The following is a 15748-nucleotide window of genomic DNA, read 5'->3' on the forward strand; positions in this document are numbered from 1 at the left end:
GGCCTTCTTGTCCTTCCAGATGTCCATGCCTCTCCCTCTCACAGCTCCCTGGGCCTGCCCTGGAACAAACCACCGTCCACAGCTCTTTTTTTTTTTTTTTTTTTAATAAATTTATTTATTTTAGTTGGGGGCTAATTACTTTACAATATTGTAATAGTTTTTACCATACATTGACATGAATCAGCCATGGGTTTACATGTGTTCCCCTTCCTGGACCCCCCCACCCACCTCCCTCCCCATCCCATCCTTCTGGATCATCCCATTGCCCCGGCCCTAAGCCCTTGTCACATGCATCGAACATGGAATGGTGTTCTGTTTCACATATGATAATACACATGTTTCAATGCTATTCTCCCAGAACGTCCCACCCTCACCTTCTCCCTCAGAGTCCATAAAATTGTTCCATGCATCTGTGTCTCTTATTCTGTCTCGCATATAGGGTTATCTTTACCATCTTTCAAATTCCATATATATGCATTAGTATACTGTATTGTTTTTCTTTCTGGCTTACTTCACTCTGTATAATGGGCTCCAGTTTCATCACAGCTCTTGTATTAGGTCTTGTCCTTCGGGGAACCCAGGCTACCACAGGTAGTCACAGCACCCGCTTCTCAGATGAGGTTTGGTGCCAGAGAAGGAAAAGCTTCCACAGTGGCCTGGGTTTCCGTTGTGCGTGACGCAATGACGTGCGCTGGGGCTGCGTGATGTGGCTGCCTCTGGCCCCGTCGCGCGCACAGCCCTCTTTTCATTCCGCGTGGCTAGAACCCGGCTCCTGATCTGTGGGAAGCTGGCTCCGTGAAGCTCTGACTTCTTCAAGACTGTTTGCTTCCTGCCTTTATTATATGTGGTTTCATTTCTGTGTTGTCTTCTCTCCTGCTCTTCTTCCTCCTCATCCCTCCTTCCTTTTATCCCCTCATGTCTTTCTTTTTCACTCACATCACACAGTCCGTTTTCATGTTCTGAGGTAAAATTCTTTTCTAAAAGCTTTTATTGAAAAAATAGTTGGTTTACTACCATGTGATAGTTTCAGGTGTATGACCAAGTGATTCAGTTATACATATATATCTATATTCCTTTTGAAATAATTTTTATAATTCTCTTCCGTTACAGTTATTACACGATAATGAGTCGAGTTCCCTGTGCTGTACGGTATCCTTGTTGATTATCTTTTTATACAGTTATTGCTGTTGTTTAGTCACTAAGTTGTGTACGATTCTGCAACCTCATGGACTGTAGCCTGCTGGGCTCCTCTGTCCATGGGATTTCCCAGACAAGAATATTGGAGTGGGTTCCATTCCCTTCTCCAGGGGATCCTCCCCATCTAGAGATTAAACCCAAGACTCCTACATTGGTAGGCAGGTTCTGTACCACTGAGCCACCTAGGAAGCCCATTTTATGCAGTAATAATATATATATTTTTTTAATCCCAAACTAACTGAGCCACGTTTATGTACAGAGGGAACCAATAAGTAAATTGGTACTAAAGATAAGCAGCCAAGAGTGAAAGTAATCCATCACTACACAGGGTGATTTACTAGCAGGGTGGTCTGGTGATTTGGGAGTCTCCTGGGCACCCTAACTAGGTTTTCACAAAAGGCAACCATGACTGGGTTTGCTTCTCCACCCAAGGGTGCAGAGAACACCCTTCTATACAGGTGGAGTGTAGAGACAGCCCCGCCTCTCACAGGCCTGGTGCAGGGTTGTATCAGGCAAGGCTGCTGCAGTGGTTGAGTTTGTCTGTTCCTGAGCCATGTTGCAATGAGACGCTCTTTCACACTGTAAAGTCACAGTGACAAAAACGTGAGTGTGGAAACATGAACAAATCTTTACTGAGCAATACTTCCTTACTCTGCCTAGTTAAACTTGTTGGAGTAAAATCCTAGACATTTTTAGTGATGCAAAGAACCTGTTTTGTTGCTTTTCAACCCAGATCTTAGGGTATGACAAATGACAGTGAAGCCGTGCACCCTATGTAGAAGTTGCCAGAAGCTTACAAGTGACACAAAACTTTACCACTATGCCACCCCTGCCCTGCAGCCACACATCCGCTCCTTTCTCTCTCTGGTCCAGAGAGAGAAATCCAGTTCCTTTCTTACCATCTACAGAGCACATACCAAAAGAAGCTGCTATGTTAAGACCCAGCCTTAAAAACCTTTTTTCCTGCCTTTGTAGCAAGCTATCATTTTTCATTTCCTTCTAAGTCAGACACCACCTCTGAGATTTACCTCTTTTCATTGATGTCAGCAGGAACTGACCTCTTGTCTAGCTGTCCTGAATCCCTATTGTCAGTTTGCCTTTGACTAGAAATATCTATATAAGCAGAGAGGGAATAAGAGCATTTATCTCTTTAAAAATCCCATGTTATGTGTTCAAGGTCAGTTTCCCAAAGATTCATTTGAGGAGTGGGGGTGGGGGTGTTGGGGCAACCTGCCAATGGGCCTGGGTCAGAAGCAGCTGGGTGAGATGCCATTTTTTCACATGCAAACAGTGGCAAAGAGATTTGTTTATGCCTTGTCATGACTGGACAACCCAAATACCATCAAGCCTGCATCAGCACTTGGGTCTGGGTTTTGTCATTGTCAGTCCCTCTGGTATTCAGAAGAGATGCTGGCTCAGGAGGGCCAACAGAGTTTAATTTCCCAATGCATCTGAAATCCTTTAAGCCTTTTGTTGGAGCCATTGCAAAACCATAGTGTCTATAAGCCTTTTTTTTTTTTCCCTTCAGTGGTTGTACCACAGTCACCAAGACAAGCACAACTGACTCTTTCTCCAGAGAGACGCTGGCATCTGTGGTCCAAAGGTTAAGCATACTGGGGCCTGGCAGGGGGAATTGCATTTTGTCGGAGAGTCCAAGTGGGTGCAGGCTGAGCTCAGCAGCCACTTGGGAGCAAGAAGCAATTGCTGGCTGTTCTTTCTCCAGGGGAAGGCAAGCAGCATATGGTGTTCTGTGTGTGACACAAAGGGTTAATTTCCACCAGCTTTTCTGTAGTTTCAGCAACTCTGGGATTAGAAGGGACAGGTTCTTTACAATTCCCTCCAATATCTCTCAAAGTTACTTTCCAAGTCTCTGCTTTTGTTCTGCTGTTTCTTTCAGCGGCTTTATTTTGCTTGGAGGTAAACACTTGGCTTGGGATTGAAGGGGGGTTTAACTGCTTTGATTTTTTTTTGCTTTTGCTTTTACCCAGGGTCACTGGAACAGTTATATCAAATCTTGAAACAGTCTTAAATGTTTTTACTCTACGTGTGTGTGCAAACACCACACACACATACACACACACACACATGCTCACCCTCTTCCATATAATGTTTATTAATGATTGTGGAACTATATTGGTACACATGGACTAAAAATTAGCTGGAACAAAGGCAAAATATTTTATAGATTTGAAGGTGGGGGGAGGGAAGAGCCAAGGCAAAAAAGGAGAGAGGGAAAGAGAGAAAGAGAGAAACTAATAATAATAATAACTGCCATTTACTGACAACTTTCTATGCACTGAGTAGTGGTGGTGGTTTAGTTCTAAGTCATGTCTGACTCTTGTGACCCCATGGACGGCAGCCCACCGGTTTCCTCTATCCACAGGATTTCCCTGGCAAGAATACTGAAGTGAGTTGCCATTTCCTTTTCTAGAATATCTTCCTGGCTCGGGGATTGAACCTGGGTCTCCTGCATTGCACTCAGATCCTTTACCAACTGCATTGGGCACACACGCATTCATATTCATTGAATTGTCTCAAAACCTGTCAGACAGAGGGGTTATTACTATCCTCATTTTACAGATGAGAACACCGAGGTCTAAATTACTCGAGACGCCATCCCAGATCCAAGCCAGGTTTTTCCAGCACAAAAGCTATTCCTAATCATGATATCATAATGCCTATCAATAGCACATGCCTGACTCATTTTCTCAGAATTGTATTTTTGAAGAAGATAATTGTCTCATTGCTTTTTCATAGCAACAAGTTCTGAGGGGAACAGTGATAATGATTGCAACGATAATGATTGGTACTTTAAGGATTCAGACACAACCAGTGGAGCCTACATAGAGTATCTCACTTAATGCTCACACAAACTTGCATGTATGTAAATAATAATATATATTATTTCCACTTGACCAATGAGAGAAGAAAAGCAAAGACTTTTTAAGTAAGCAGCCTGTCCCAGGTCACACAACAAGCAAAGGGCAAACTGGAATTCCAACTCTAATCAGCTGATTCTGAAGTCCTAAAACTTCTCAGAGTCTGTTCCACTTTTTGCGTACTGTTTTCTTAGGGAAAACGTTCCAGAAGAGTGTAGTTGTAGGACTTCTCTGGTGATCCAGTGGCTAAGACTTCACCTTCCAGTGCAGGGGTTGCAGGTTCGATCCTTGGTCAATATGCCTAGCAGCCAAAAAACCAAAACATAAAACAGAAGCAATATTGTAACAAATTCAACAAAGACCTTAAAAAAAGTCCACATCAAAAAAAAAAATTAAAAAAAAAAAGAGCATAGTTGTTTAGTCATTTTCCAGTTTATCTGTGAGTGCTAGCATCTTGTTTCTAACACACAGAAATTTGTGCATTGAACGTATTGTATAAGTACATTTGAAGAGATAAATGTTTCATAAAATGAGAAACAAGCGTTTACTGAACTTCAACTATATGCCAGGCCCTGGGAATGTTACCATTCAAAGGAACCTTCAGTACATAGACAAGGAGGCTCTTACATAAATGCTTTCAATAAAAAGTAGTGAGAACAGTGAGGGGCTATAGACCGCATGCCCAGATGCATGCAGTCTATAGCATTTAATGCAGTGGAGGCTCTGGGAGGCCCTGGTACCACACATTCATTGTTTGCAGATGCTTAAGTCTTCATGGCTAACACAATTTTAGAGGATAATCATGGTCTTAGCAATTCATGAAACCGATAAACAAAGTAAAAGGCTCCCTACTGCTTACTGAAGAATGGAACTACGCAGCAAGACCATCTCAACACAGATACCCCCACCCAGCCCTGCCTGCCCATCAGGACTCCCTTCTAAGGATGCTGAGTAGTCAGCAACCCTGCGATGCCTCCATTTCAGCGCCAGGTGACTTGACTAGGTGGACACCCTGCCTAAAGCCTCTCTCTCTCAAAACCTGTACCAGGATCAGATACACCATTTGGTAGTTCATTTCTGAATGTGTTTGCCACTTTCTGCTCTTTGGATTATTCCCTAGACTCTGTACCCCACTCCAAAAAAGACCTGAATTTTTCTTTTTGAAATGACTGATAATGATACAAAGTGATAGTGTCTCTAGGTTTGTATTTTTAAAAAGAAAAAAAAAAAATTTCCTGACCAAAAAGCAAGCAAATGAAAAACACACACAAAAAAACAAACAACAACAAAACCTTAACCCACAACACCTGGAGATGATTGTCTTTGCTCATCACCAGATTAGAAAGCTAAGTGGCTCCATTAGGCCGGGCCATGAGAAAAATAAGTAAAATGCAGGAAATCAGTAAGGAAAGAGAAGAGTGAAGCAGATAAACAATGAGAAGTAGAGACAAGACTTCACAGCCCCTGGGAGATGGAAGCCCTTGAAACTTTCCAATTTCCTACAAGTTTCAGTGGGGCCCCCTTGTACTTCCCCTGAGTGCTTCCAATTTCTCTGTTTTATTTAATAAATCTTTTTATGTGTTTTAGCTGGAGTGAGTTTCTCTTTCTTCCTACCAAAAGGTACTTGACAAGAAAACCTTCAAATCCTCCTCTGAGTAATAAATTTATCGTTTTAGTCCCCCATTTCGCCTCAAGAATCAGACCCATCAGAGCTACTTATGATCCCTCAGATGCATTTAGCCTTTCGCTCCTGCTCTGTCTTGGTTGATAGAGCAGGCTTGGAATGCCTATCGCCACAAGTTTAAGTGTCCACAGCCCAGTCAGCCTTTGAGCCCCAGCTGGAAACTTCCTCCATATGGCTTCTTGGAACCTTTCTGTCTACAAGTAATTTCTCACTCCCCCATAGAGCCTTTTATGTAGGTTTCCTGGCTCTGGCACTTTCTCAGTTACAATAGAGCTGTCAGGATACCCACCTTATCTTTCCTAGTAGAGTGGAAGCTCCTGGGGGCACAGACTTTTGTCTTATTCATTCCAAACTCCACCAGTGTTTATTTAACACACACTAAACATTCAAATACTATTTATAGAACTAGTGGGTTGGGGGGATGAATGAATTCAAATTACCATAAGGCATAATTAACTGAAAAATGTCAATACTCCAATTTTGGAGGGGAAAAAGAGAAAAGTAGAGAACTCAGATCATATCAACTATAATATATAGTCAAAATACAAATTACAGGACTTTGGAGGTTACTACAAATTCAATCAGGTCTTAATGGAACTTAATCTCTAAGGTTTCTTCCACCACCAAAAGAATCCATACTTATGTGATTCTATATTTCATACATCTACAGTACTCCACAGGGAGACCTGAGGTTAGGGTTCGAGCCTTGAGATGCTGTACATTTGCGGTGACTAAAAGAAAATCCTGTTGAAAAAAAAAGTGGAATTAAAAAGTTAAATTTTACTTGACAAAAGAAGAAGGAGGAGGTTAGGAAAGATGAAGACGGGGGAAGTGGGAGAGGGGAGGAGGGGGGGAAGGACAGTTCTGTTATCCATTTACTATATAACATTGTACGTAATTATTTCTTTTAATTACAGCTTCCTAGCTCAATTCTGGGTTTCCTCGGTGGCTCAGCAATAAAGAATCCCCCTGCAATGCAGGAGCCACAGGAGACATGAGTTCAATCCCTGAGTCGGGAAGATCCCCTCAAGGAGGGCATGGCAACCCACTCCAGTATACTTGCCTGAAGAATTCCGTGGACAAAGGAGCCTGGCAGGTTACAGTCCATAGGTTTGCAAAGACTCAGACACTACTGAAAGCACCTTGGCACGCAGGCAGCTCACTTCTACTGAAATATGAGTGCCATGAGGGAATGATTTTTATTTCACTCACTGATGTATCCCTATATATGCCTATAAGAGTGCTTGGCATAGAGGTGATACACAGTAAATACTTGCTGAATGGATGACTGAATGATGAATGAATAGGAAACATGAAAACAGGTAAGATGTAGCCTCTGACCTCAATATGCATCCAGCTTCCCTGGTGGCTCAGTGGTAAAGAATCCACCTGCAGTGCAGGAGACGAGGGTTCGATCTCAGGGTCAGGAAGATTTCCTGGAGGAGGAAACGGCAACTCACTGCAGTATTCTTGCCTGGAAAATTCCGTGGACAGAGGAGCCTGGCGGGCTACAGTCCATGGGATCGCAAAAAAGTCAGACACAACTGAGCTACTAAACAACAACAACAACATATAGAAAGTAAAACACATTTTGGGTCCCCTGCCCAGATCCCCTTAAGCAACCAATGCCCCCATGCCTCAGCTGTTGTTAGTGTCTGCAGACAGCTGGCAGCTGCCCACTACTCCTGAGAATTGACTCTGTAGGTGGGAACACCTCTTCCAGAAAGACCTGGGAAGTTGCACGCTAATTCCAGAGGTACACTAGCCAATGGTTTACTAATAAAGGGATCCAAACAATCCCTCCCTTGCCTCAGCGTGGGGAAGTTCTGTGGGGGTTTTTACCATCTAGGGTTCTCCCATGAGATCGAGCTAAAGCTAGCTTTCAGCTAAGCATATATCTTCATCTGGCCCTTCTTATACTGCTTTTCTCACTTCCTCCCTTACAGGTCGCCTGAGAGCATTCCCTCAGTAAATCAGGGAAGGGGATGACAGAGGATGAGATGGCTGGATGGCATCACCAACTCAATGGACGTGAGTTTGAGCAAGCTCCAGGAGTTGGTGATGGACAGGGAAGCCTGGTGTGCTGCAGTCCATGGGGTCGAAAAGAGTTGGACATGACTGAGTGACTGAACTGAACTGAGAGCATTCCCTCAGTAAATCACCACCAAAAAAATCCTTGTCTCAGGATCCCCATCTCAAGAACTGATGCAGAGACTGAAAGGGGAATTATTTGTTACATCTGATGTGCCAGGCACCACTTTTGAGATATTATATCCATTTTGAAATTTAATTTAATCCTACCTTCACAACCAATTTTCAAGACTGTTATTATCATCCCTAAATTACTGATATAAACTGAATAATTTACTTAATCATTCTATGTGGTCCAAGTAGGATTTGAAGCCTGACCTACTTAACTCCAGAATCTCTGTGCCTCGTACTGTACAACATTTTTGTTGTTTGTCACTAAGTCGTGTCTGACTCTTTGCAACCCCATGGACTGTAGCCCTCCAGACTCTTCTGTCCATGGGATTTCCCAGGCAAGAATACTGGAGTGGGTTGCCATTTCCTTCTCCAGGGGATCTTCCCAACACAGGGATTGAACTGGTGTCTCCTGCATTGGCAGGCAGATTCTTTACCACTGAGGAATCCTAACGTTAGTGCAGGAATTTATTCATATGCTTCGAGAACCTTTTCAATGACAAAAAGAGAACTACATGAGATTTTTGTGGCTGATCTTCAGTTAACCAGAATATGCAGTTAATCACAACTGCCTTTAAATTCAAGGTAATCAAATAGTGTCTCTCAGACAGGCTATCCCTTCACATTCTGATGAGAGTTTGACTTAGGAATCGACATGTTAGGGAGTCTTTCAGCACTCTTCACCGCATCAGATCTTTAAGTAAGTTCTTGGCCCTATGGGAAAGTAGATATCTGTTGACCTATTCTGTTGACTGATGAAGACATTTAGACATTGAGTGATGTTCCCCAAGGCCTTATAACACATCTTCATCAGAACCAAACATTTCAAATTCCTTACCCATGCCTCAGACTTTCAAATTGTTAGCTTGCACAAACCCACAGCATTCACCATCACTGAGAGCGATGAGTCCCTGATAAAAATCTGTTTTGACTCAAGTCTGATTCTACTGGTCAAGAATGGGGCAAAAATATTTACACTTGAAGAATTATCATCTTTCCAAGGCAGAGCCTCCATGGACCATATTAAATGGAATTGGGGGAGAATATTATGTAGAATTAAATTCTTCAAATTATTTAAAACTAAGAGAAATAGACAATCCAGACATTTTTTTTCTACTTGAGATCCTTGGGCTGCTTTGTTTCCAGAGCTCACTTGTTTGGAAGTGTATTATATTTTTGTAAAGGAGATTTTGCACTTCTAAATACTTGAGAAATAAATTTTGCAGGTCTGAAAAAGAAGAGATAAATAATAGGCAGATGTATTATAGGACAAATGTGGGCTAGAATGACAAAACACAAATACAATACCCACAGAATGGGAAATTATATTGAAACTGTGGCTCATGGATATTTCTGATGCTTTCAGGGGAATTACTGTAAAAGTGATATAAGTTATATTATGGAGTTCTGTGTTCTTCTATCACTAGTATTTTTTTGTTTCAATAAAAGCAATACTCTAGATCTTCAGACACTATCTAGATTTGATTTGCATTTGGCAACAATGGATTTTGTATCAAAGGAGAAAATGCAAAAAGGAGATTTCATATAGGTCTCTAGTTTAAAAAAGGAGAATAGCAATGTAATACCCAGTGCATAAAAAACAAAATTTTTAACTTTATTTTGTTAGTGAGTATGCTTTTATACCTGTTTTTAGACAACTCCTTTCTCTAAAGCTGAATCTCCCAAAACAAAGATCAGCAAACATACATTTTCATTGTAATAATGAGCACTTGGATATCAATATTTCAAATAATGATTATAATATGAAATTCAAGAATAGTGTCATTGATTGGAGAGCCTAATGTCCTGAGCCTGAGAGATCTGGATTCCAGCCCAACACAAACAAATTATGTGATATTGAACATTCACTTATTCTTTCTTGATTTCCTTTTTCTCATTTGCATATTGAGAAGGTTGAACTAGACAATTTCTAAGATTTCTTCCAGCTCTATATGTGAATTCACATTTGTAAAATTAGTTTAAGTACTTTGGAGAAAGACCTCAAAGCCTCTATAATCATTTTCCCGAATTAAGTGAATTATATTTTTCAGAGCATTTTTTTCAAGGCTATGATGAAATGATGAAACATAGCTTTCTCCCCAGAAACATATGTCATGTTGAGACCTGCTCCTTTGAAATATATCAGTCTTGTTACTGAAAGCATGTTGAGGTCAGATATGTGAACAAGGAAAATATGATGGACATAGTGAAAGGAAATTATACAAGAACAAAGATATAGGTAGTGACTCCAGAGAAATACTCAAGACTAAAATGGTTGGACAGACAACATAAATCTAGATAAGTCAGAAGTCAAATGCATACAAATCAGCCAACACAAAAAAATCAGAGCAAATGTGGTAGGTCAGAGTCTGGGATCAGAGAGTGGATATTAATAGCATTGAAGAACAGAAAACATCAAAGAGAGATCAGATTTTAGGGCATAGCTTATTTCCTCTCTATGCTGTTTATATTATGGGTAGCTGTGCCCTTGTGTGCTCACTGTAGTCAGAATAATGTGAAAAGTAATACTGTTGAAGTAAGATACTGGTGCAAGTAGGATGTTGACAAAGATTTAGAAGATTGCTTTTCATTAGAAAGTATCAGAAGATTCAGATGATTTAGGGATACTGGACACAGGAGAGGAGATGAGATAAGAAAGGAGAAAGCAGCGTGTCTTTCTTAGACACTTGCTTTGTCCTGGCTCAGTATGAGGAGAAAACAAGCCACTCCCTACTTCCCTTTCACTCTCATACCAAGCTAAACCAGTACAGCTAGCACCAGGGAACATAATCTGGGTAATGAAGGCAGGGACATAATCTCCACTGTTTGGAAGACTCCTCACAATAACTGGCATAACCTCCACCTCTTTCACAGCAACCTCTTTGGGTTATCCACAAGAGAACAATGTAGAAAGCCACACTGTGCAAGGACTCTCTCATATCCATTTCTATCTGGCTTTGTGTGAAAACACTCTGACTCATGCCTCATTCAAATAGAAAGATTCAAGAGAGCAGTTGTTATAGAAATGTATGGCAGCATAGAAGGTTCTGTGGACCCCATAGAAGTTCCTTTTCCCAGAGAGAATTCTTCTTCTGTATCCACTAACTAGCTGAAAGGGGGTGTCCGGATGTAAAGAAATCTTCTAGTTGCTCTATGGAGAGTATACTACAGGGCAGCAAGAATGTAAGCAGAGAAACTAGCTAGGAGACATTTTAGGAGTCCAAATGAGAGATGGTAGTGACTTTGAATTCCAGCATTCATCTGTATAAGGTTTCCTCACCATCCATGCATGTGGAAGAATTATGATTCCTTTTCTCCCTGCAGTTGGGTGGTGCTCTGTGACTAGTTCTTGTCAGTGGATTGGTCGGGGAGCAGAAATGGTATGTGTTGCTTCCAGGGTGGAGCACTTGATTTCTGGGTAAGAATTTCCTGTGCTCTCTTATCCCCTGCAACTGTGACTAGTAAAATTCCAGATTGTGGGGACATTTCAAAGAGGGCCCTGAAATGAGGAAGAAGTAGAACAGAGCTCCCTGCTGATAGGCAATGGACTGAGTGAGAAATTGGTATTTGTTGTTTAAACCACAGAGATTTGAGGGATTGTTTGTTACTGCAGCATACCTTAACCACCATTGATACTAATAGTAGAAATGGTGGAAAGTAAGTAAATTTGGGATAAAGTCCAGAGGTTTGATTGACAGGACTTTCTGACAGATTGCAGGGCCAAAGAAAGAAGAACCAGGGCTTCCCCGGTGGCTAAGTGTTACCACTTAGAATCTACCTACCAATGCAAGAGACTCGGGTTTGATTCCTGGTCTGGGAAGATCCTACATACAACAAAGTGGGAAGGCCTGTGTGCCACAACTATTGAGCCTGTGCTCTAGCACCCAGGCACTACTACTGAGCCCATATGCTGCAACTACTGAGGTTCTCTCACCTTAGAGCCCATGCTCTGCAACAAGAGAAGTCACCACAATGAAGGGCTTACATACCACAACTAGAGAGTAGCCCCAACTTCCTGCAACTAGAGAAAAGCCTATGCAGCAGTGAAGACCCAGCACAGCCAATAAATAAGTAAAATTATTTTTTTAAAAAAGAAAGAAGAACCAAGGATGACCGCAGCACTACAATGAGCCTATAGCTGGCATTGCTGATCGTTACAGTTCTTCTTGCAATGAGCTCAGCTAAGTCTTGCAAGCCTTAGTAACACAAGCTCTAGAAATGCACTAGAGTAAGATGGAAAAATGAGTGATATGATTTGCCATACCTGGGAGAATATGGTGTCTTGCATCATCTACTTCTTGTAGTCTTTGACTCTATGAGGGGCTTAGAGACAGATGGTTAGAATGTTTATCATTGGATTGGGATGAAGTGGACACAACCAAATTCATTTCAACCTTCCCCAACATTAATACTGAGGACATTTCTATACCATAACTAATTTCAGGGGAACTCAGGAAATAACTGAAGCATTAGAAAACACCTACCTCAAAAACACCCTCATGGCAGAAAGTGAAGAGGAACTACAGAGCCTCTCGGTGAAAGTGAAAGAGGAGAGTGAGAAAGCCAGCTTAAAGCTCAACATTCAGAAAACTAAGATCATGGCATCCGGTCCCATCACTCCATGGCAAATAGATGGAGAAACAATGGAAACAGTGACAGATTTTATTTTCTTGGGCTCCAAAATCACTGCAGATGGTGACTGCAGCCATGAAATTAGAAGATGCTTGTTTCTTGAAAGAAAAGCTATGACCAACCTAGACAGCATATTTAAAAGCAGAGACATTACTTTGCCAACAAAGATCCATCTAGTCAAAGCTATGGTTTTTCCAGTAGTCATGTATGGTTGTGAGAGTTGGTCTATAAAGAAAGCTGAGTGCCGAAGAATTGATGCTTTTGAATTGTGGTGGTGGAGGTGACTCTTGAGAGTCCCTTGGACTGCAAAGAGATCCAACCAGTCCATCCTAAAGGAAATCAGTCCTGAATATTCTTTGGAAGGACTGATGCTGAAACGGAAACTCCAATACTTTGGCCACCTGATGCAAAGAACTGACTCATTGGAAAAGACCCTGATGCTGGGAAAGATTGAAGGCAGGAGGAGAAAGGGACAACAGAGGATGAGATGTTGGATGGCATCACCGACTCGATGGATATGAGTTTAGCAAGCTCCAGGAAATGGTGATGGACAGGGAAGCCTGGCGTGCTGCAGTCCATGGGGTTGCAAAGAGTCGGACACAACTGAGCAACTGAACTGAACTGAACTTCAAAAAATATTTTATGAAAACCAGAAATCAGAAAGAAAGAACTAACTTCTTGAGTGATAACTACTGGTAGATTAAGCTGTTCAAAAAACTGACCCTAAAATACTTTACCCTAAAACTGTATTTGATTGGACTAGATTTAAAAGGGAATTTTATACCAAAAAAATTAGTGAATATAACCTAAAAGAAGCAGACTCACAGATATAGAGAACAAACTTGTGGTTACCGGTGGAGGGCAGCAGGGAGGGATAATAGGGGTGGGAGAGTGGAAGGTACAAACTATTGGGTGTAAGATAGACTGAAGGATGCATTGTACAACGTGCAGAATGTAGCCAGTATTTTGTAATGACTGTAAATGTAAAGTAAACTTTTTAAATTATGTAAAACCCCACTCCAGTACTCTTGCCTGGAAAATCCCATGGACGGAGGAGCCTGGTAGGCTACAGTCCATGGGGTCGCTAAGAGTCGGACACGACTGAGCGACTTCACTTTCACTTTTCCCTTTCATGCACTGGAGAAGGAAATGGCAACTCACTCCAGTATTCTTGCCTGGAGAATCCCAGGGACGGCAGAGCCTGGTGGGCTGCCGTCTATGGGGTCGCACAGAGTCGGACACAACTGAAGCGACTTAGCAGTAGCAGCAGCAAACTATTTTAAATGTTTCAAAAAGGGAACTTCAAAAGCTGTTGAAAAATCTTCTCTTCATATAGGTCTGTGGCTGTGACACTAATTGTGTGATTCTGGACAAGTCACTCTAACCTCTCTGAATTTTAAGTTAATCATTTATAAATTGGGAGTAATCATGAAGGTTTTTTAAGAATTAAATCATGTGTATAAAACTCATTGTCAACTACATGGTACTAGTCTAATATGCAGAATTATTATCATTTTTAAAGAATGAAATACAGGGGTTCTTTTTCCCTTATTTTCAAGGCTACATGTAACCCTGGTAATTCTACAAAGGAGATACAAGAAGTTTAAGTCACCATACATTCGAATCATGACACAGTGGCATTTTCAATATAACACTTGCCCTCTTACATATCAACTCACATGGAAGAAATTAAGTCACTATTCACTGTTAGCATTTTTAGAACTAATGAACTCAGCAGTGTGTGCTCTCACTTATTTAAGTATTTGTTAAGCAACTTCTGGTAATAATCACATAGACTGATCTTAGCTGCATTCTCCCCACCCTCAACAAAAATCCTATTTCTAAAAGGCTGATAGAAGAAACATATTTGAACCTAGCTCCCAAATCAGTCCAACACCAATTTGTCAATTCCTCAGATTTTAGCGATGGAATTAAAACATGACAGCTGAACACCAAAGATACAAAAATGTTGAAGGAAGAAGGGGAACCCATCAAGAAGAATCTTTGAGTGAACTTTCAGTTTGTCGAGTGTACGTAACAATAATAATTTAGTCACAAGTTTAGAGGACACCCAGTATCTCTGTTACAAGGCTGACATGAAAACTAGAATAAACTAGTCTTGGTAACGATCTAGAAATGTGATTAAATCCAGTCATGAATGTGGTACAACTTAAGAGTTTCTCTAATTAGATTCTGAACAAATTCAACCACATCTTGAGTTCTTTCCCTTTGGGTTATTCAATAACTTAGATAAGATGTGTAATGTCTATTCTCTCAGTCATTAGTTTTAGTTAACAGCTAATTGAGTTCTAGTTTTTGATATCAAATTTCCTCTTTGCATCTATCTCTGGGTCTATACAGAATAAAGCAATTTAAAAGTGGACCAATTATACAGTAAATCTAGGAAAGTTAACTATTAAGATACATTAGACTCTGGGTCTACCTCGAGTATTTCATTTAAAATTACCTGAGGGCTTTCTCTAGTAGGAAGTCACATAATACTTTCTGATTCTCCACCATAACAATAGTTTTAAGAAATATCTATTGAAAACTTAGCCAGCCACTTGTGTTAGGTGTGCAAAATGATTCAAATGTGTTAGGTGTGCAAAATTATTTAACTTGTGATAGGTGTGCAAAAACTAGGAGTGCAAAGATGATTTAAACTTTCCTGCCCTCAAAGTGGGCTTCCCAAGTGGCTCAGTGGTAAAGAATCTACCTTCCAATGCAGGAGATGTGGGTTGGGAAGATCCACTAGAGTAGGAAATGGCAACCCACTCAAATATTCTTGCCTGGAAAATTCCACGGACAGAGGAGCCTGGCAGACTATAGTCCATGGGATTGCAAAGAGTCAGACACGACAGGGCACACACCCACACACACACACACGCTCTCAAGGTACTTAGAGTCTAATAAGAAAGACACACAAACCACACTGACACAGTGTGATAAATGCTTAGGGAGATGCAGAACTTTCAGCACACCTTCGCTTCCTCAAAGAGATGATACCTCAGTTGAATTTTAAAGACACACGAGAGTTATTCACACAGATGAATAAAGCAGGCATTTAGGACACAGGAAACAGCTTGATCAAAAGATATGCAGGAGCCAAACGTTTGGAGACAATGATCTGAAACTCAGCTTGCTGTGGGAGAAT

General features: G+C 41.1%; 2 long non-coding RNA genes across 2 annotated transcripts; one reads left to right on the plus strand and one right to left on the minus strand.

The window, feature by feature from the left end:
- The first annotated feature begins 669 nt into the window (after positions 1-669).
- Positions 670-4405, plus strand: LOC145527434 (uncharacterized). The gene is made up of 2 exons (XR_014069751.1): positions 670-964; positions 2726-4405. It is a non-coding gene; the product is annotated as an uncharacterized LOC145527434 (long non-coding RNA).
- Positions 3292-12506, minus strand: LOC145527432 (uncharacterized). The gene is made up of 4 exons (XR_014069749.1): positions 12447-12506; positions 12227-12285; positions 7102-7196; positions 3292-4377 (listed from the first exon to the last, which is right to left on the minus strand). It is a non-coding gene; the product is annotated as an uncharacterized LOC145527432 (long non-coding RNA).
- Positions 12507-15748: the final 3242 nt, after the last annotated feature.

Source organism: Giraffa tippelskirchi, chromosome 11 (assembly GCF_054371585.1).
Source record: "Giraffa tippelskirchi isolate mGirTip1 chromosome 11, T2T-mGirTip1v1.2.pri, whole genome shotgun sequence".
NCBI classification, from domain to species: domain Eukaryota; kingdom Metazoa; phylum Chordata; class Mammalia; order Artiodactyla; family Giraffidae; genus Giraffa; species Giraffa tippelskirchi.